The sequence below is a fragment of the Setaria viridis genome, chromosome 1, assembly GCF_005286985.2.
Source record: "Setaria viridis chromosome 1, Setaria_viridis_v4.0, whole genome shotgun sequence".
Taxonomy (NCBI): Eukaryota; Viridiplantae; Streptophyta; class Magnoliopsida; order Poales; family Poaceae; genus Setaria; species Setaria viridis.
The window spans coordinates 18840361-18845682 of NC_048263.2; the positions used below are offsets into that span (position 1 = coordinate 18840361).

General features: G+C 42.1%; 1 long non-coding RNA gene across 1 annotated transcript; it reads right to left on the reverse strand.

The window, feature by feature from the left end:
* Window positions 1–269: 269 nt before the first annotated feature.
* On the reverse strand, window positions 270–2664 carry LOC117836184 (uncharacterized). Its single transcript, XR_011897158.1, has 3 exons — window positions 2190–2664; window positions 1398–1468; window positions 270–1294 (listed from the first exon to the last, which is right to left on the reverse strand). It is a non-coding gene; the product is annotated as an uncharacterized lncRNA (long non-coding RNA).
* Window positions 2665–5322: the final 2658 nt, after the last annotated feature.

The window sequence follows — 5322 nt, forward strand, 5'->3', positions numbered from 1 at the left end:
CATTTTATGATGAAATAATCTGTCACAATTGTCATGCCACATCGGATTCTTTCCGTCGTGGAAAAATAGTAGGAGCCAATTTATGACGTTTCTATTGACGTTTTGTAGGCGTCATAGATACAATGACGCACCGAAATAAGGAATGTTACTAGTCGCAGTTTATGATGCTCGATTAATGATGGAGGGTTTTCATCACTCGAGCGTCATAAATCATGATTTATGACAAAAATATTTATGACACTTTTGGGTTCATCATAGACCGGAAGATTTCTTGTAGTGCATGGAGGCAAATTGATATGTAATGTATGCGTTCAACATCCCAAATGGATTAAAGCCATAAGATGCAAGACACATCCTTACATTACGAAAGTCCAAGGCAAAATCCTTAAACATTTCATCCACGTGCTTCCATGCCACAGAGTTAGCAGGGTGCTACATTTTTCCATCTCGAACCAGTCCCTCTTTATGTCAATGCATATATTCAGATATGGTCACTCCCATGTATAACCTTTGTAGACAAGAAGTCACCAAAAATACCTCAATATTTTCTGTAGAACGCGCTTCTTGGGAGCACCATCACTAGTCACCACCTCCTTTTCACTTGAATCAGCTGTTTTCCATCTAGACTCACCACGTGCTGGACATGTATGCATATCAGCATATTTCTTCCTAAATAAAACACAATAATTGATGCATGCATGTATCTTTTGGTAATCTATGCCAAGATCACAAACTACCTTTTGCAGTTTCTCCAAAGTGCATGGTACACAATGACTTCCAGGGAGGACAAGCGAGAACAATAGAAGAATGGCCTCTAATGCACGGTTCCTAAAACCAAACATGCACTTAATCTGAAAATAGCCTAACAATGAAAGATACCTTAGTAGCCTCCTTGCAACCTGGATAAAGTTCCCTTTGCACCTCTGTTAATAATTTAAAGAATTTCTTGGCACTTTCATTTGGCTCTTTAGTTTCACTACCATGATGTCACCATGTATTGCACCACTGAATAGTCAGGAAACCAGATCCCTCATAGAAGCACCGTCACATGTTGCACCATCATTGCTAACCCCTTCATTGAAGCCCTCAAATGAATCCTTTTCTTCTCCTTCCCATTGGATGAAATTTTCAGAAAATCCTTCAAAAATCAAATGAGATTTAACTTCTCTAATTGCTCTGTAGGACATTCCACGGCATCTCGTACATGGACAGGCTGCCGTTTCTCCTTAAGATGTGCCAGACAACATGCTTCACAACATTTTCGATCAAAGTGACACACAAAGTGATCAATTGCCTGCATATACATCAAAGAAAAGTTCTCAAGCTTATTTGACACAATGCACACAAGTATACCTAGATTACCAGCAGATATAATTTAGTTCGTAATCTAAACTCACATGCACATGACGAAGAATGATTGTCCTTTGCCTTTCCTCCTGCTGCGCCGCGCAAGGATGTTAAATTAAAACTGCAAACGTACAGAAAATTAACAGTCATAAGCACCATCTCTATCCAAGATGAAGCAATCGGTCATATTATAAGGAGCAGGTTTAATTTTAGTTCTGTAGTTATACTTGTTGGAAAATTTTGTACCATACATGGATGGAAAACTTGTGAAACACTCTACGACACTAGTATGGTGTTGGGAACCAATGTCTTCTGAAAGGTGCCTAAGACCAGGAAATACAGATTGCTGTCAAAGAACGCTGCTTTTTCTAGCAGTCAACTTGCAGCGACGATAACTCAAATTATACTGCGCCAAAAAAGGTCATCAAATACTCCAAAGAACGGTAATGGAATTATATAGAACTTTTCCAACTATTACCCAGAGAAAATCGGCCACTAAGATTGTCCAAAACTGAATAGATATAAAATTGTTTAGAATATTGACAGAAATCTGCAGAGACACACCATATCTTCTAAATCACCATGACTAAAATTATAATTCTTGATCCCAAAGAAAGCACCTCATGTCCAATGCATCAATATGAATTTTTCCCTAAATTACAGGGTCTAAAAAAATTGAGATATCACTGGATCACCCAATTGCACAATCTGAAAATTCCTGAGCGTCTAGAAATTAATCAAATCGACCTTCGCAACTTAACCTCGCTTCCAGTTGACACCAAGCACTGTCACTACGACCAAAACACATAATTTACACGTGCTATAAATCATTAAGGCCTCACCTAGGGTTTCTCCTGAACACAGTGGGGAACCGTGGAAAACGATGATCCAGACCTATTCTTACTCCTCTCCTCCAAATTCCGTGCTGCTAACTCTTTTAATCGCTGCGTGCTCTCCATTCCCTCTTGATTCATGGAAGCAGAAAACAAATCCATCAGAGCCACAGGGAGGAGTAACGCATCGATCAGGAACGAAAGAGGAGGAGACAAAGATGCACCCACAGAAGAGGTGTTGGCTTCCTGCTCATCCCTGCTCTGATCTCTCCTCCCGTTTGTACTATGCGGTGATGAACAAGGAGACGACAATGGGGCAGGGACAGCCGCACAGGCACACTTGCACACCAGCCAGCCAGCCAGCAGTTCTGCTCACAATGGCGCGCCTCCTCCTGTCCGCCTGTCGCCGGCCGGCCACGCGGTCTCGATCGCGCCTCACGCGAGGAAACGACGACGGCGCTGCTGCGATATGGATGGATCTCGCGACAACAAAGTCCCGATCGACTCTTTTTTTTCCCCAAGCGCTGGTTAATTATGTGGGTCCACACATATGTAAAGCGCACTAAATAAATATTGTGGCGAATTAAACACTAATTTATTGTCACAAACTAAACCACCGTACACCAACAAAAATAATTGGTCACAATAGATATTTTTTCATGCAACCACTTAGTATTTGGTTGTGTTGGAAAAAAAGTCTTCACATGGCACCCCCGGTTTTCATCTCAATGGTTTCTGACTCTTGTAGCATGTTTAAGTGAGGATGATGATTTGGGAAAATAGCCCAGCCCATGAGTAAAGGCGGCCCAAAAAAGTCGGAAGGCCTAGTTGTAAATTTTGTACCACTAAGAGTTTGGGGGCTAATTGCCAACAAATCCTCTTCTATATAAAGAGTTTATGGAGGCTTGAGGAGGGGACTCACTGGGCACTTCTAGACTTTCTCCCGAAGTTATGCCTTCTCCTCCATTAGTTTGCTCTTCTCTGTCTGGTGGAGTCAGACCCCCAACAAGTTGCAATATGGATACAAGTGTTGCAACGCAACGCACGTGGTGATTAAGACAACACAAAACATTTCGTGAAATATTGTTTACTGCAATGATTCTGAATTTGATAGCAATAACCATTACATATTACAACGAAAACAAACATTATAACAACTGCAAGATAAATGTGGCAAAAAGATCAGCTACTCAACAACCATTTTTCAAATTGTGGTGACAGCATCAAGTTTTGCAACGGAATTACAAAATGGTTGCGATGACACCTATCTAATACAACATATTTTGGGTCGTTGCAATGGCCTTTGTGGCATGAGCCCTAAAATCTAGTACTGCTATGTGTAACGACGACTTCGGCTACCTCAGGAAGTGGTTCTTTCGTGAGCGCTCTGCTTCATCATTTTAAAAACATTCAGCAAGTTCTCCTTCTTGCTTTTGTTGTTTCACTCATTTGCATGGATCTCTTCCTAATCTTTGTCCATTGCTATCCTATTGCTTATTTTATGAATTTCTATTGGAAATTCGGCACAAATAAGGGCCCATTTCAATCAACTAGAAATTATATAGTTCGGCTAAAAAAATTCACTAGGGCATCAACTAATAGTTATAAGAATCCAACACCTAGTTTCCAATAATCCCAGTCATTACTCCAACCTAGCTATTTGGAGATTATGGATTGGGAAATAATGATTTTACCCCTACCCTAAACCTTGTCCCCTATCCAGGCTAAGGTCATTATAGACAATAGAGTTTCTTTATCAACCTATCATCTGCATTGTAATCCTAGGATCCAAACATATCAAATTATTACTCCCTACTGCACAACACCCCATCACCACCGGTTTTCGTGGTTGTTGGATATAGGTATGCGGTAATGGAAACTCCTATCACCGTGGGACCATCAATCGGTGGTGATGGCTGTTGACAGCAGTTAGTGCGCTAATTTGTGAACCGCAAGTGGACGAATCATCGTAGTTTTTTCCTCAGAGTATTCCATCCAAGGTTTATCAATCCGTGGATCGACAGCGAACTGGTTAAGGTTTTCTATCTAACTAAACGGATCTAATCCTATCATGAAGCATAGATCGCATGTGAGGGTAAACACGAGTATGAGATGAATGTCATGAACAGATCACATTCATATGACACGAGGTAACACAACCAAAGGTAGCATGAGCCTAACGTCTTCTAGTTGCAGTTCTAGCCAAAGTGGTAACCAACCTATCTCGTACCTTGATAAAGAGTTATCCATTATGCGATCGTTCGGCCTTTTCCCTCCCGCATGCTGTCACCACACAAGGGTAATCACACCGACTTCCAGCACACTACTATGATCTATCCGCAAGACATAGACTAATCACCATGATTACATCTATTCCTACTAATGGCATGTGGTGGCTACACATATGAATGAGCATGAATCATAGTAGATCAAAGTAGAGATAAGAACAGATTGATATCACCATTGAATGTACATATACCTTGATGAATCCAAGGCATGGCTCTCAAACTCTACCATGGCTTCGCCACACATGGACGACCATGGTGGCTAGGATCTAGCCTAACCTATCTCCTAGGCAACCTCGAGCATTTGCCGAGGCCCTCAGCTCCCTCTGGTGTGTGTCCCTCTATTCGTCGACTTCTGGTGAATTGATTCTAGGGCTTGGTAGATTTTTGGGGTATTTATAGTCAAGAGAGCGCGTGGTGAAAATTGGAAGGCGAACGGGCGAGGGGAACACCCTGGGCTGATCGGCCTGGGTGCGTCCAAGCCGATCGGCTCAGCCCTTCCTTTTATTCCCTCACGCCCAACTTCGGCGCTAAGTCTTCAATGGTGTTCTGGAAACTTATTTTTACTTGCATACGGGACTGGCACATCGATAGCCTTGGGATAAGGATGGATCTTGGTATCTTTCCAAAGTCCAGCTTGCTTCCATCTTTGATCTTGAAGTGAAATTGTCATAACTTGTGAAACTTAACCCCTAAATATTCTTGGAGGAGTCCTTACCGAAGATGAGCATGAATGGGCTCCATCGGACCCTAGGCCAATCGACCTGGCCCCATCAGTCGATCTGCCTAGGCCCTTTATGGGGCTTCTGGCATTCGTCTTCCTCTAGGTTGTCGCTTGTCCTGAGCCTCATCCAATT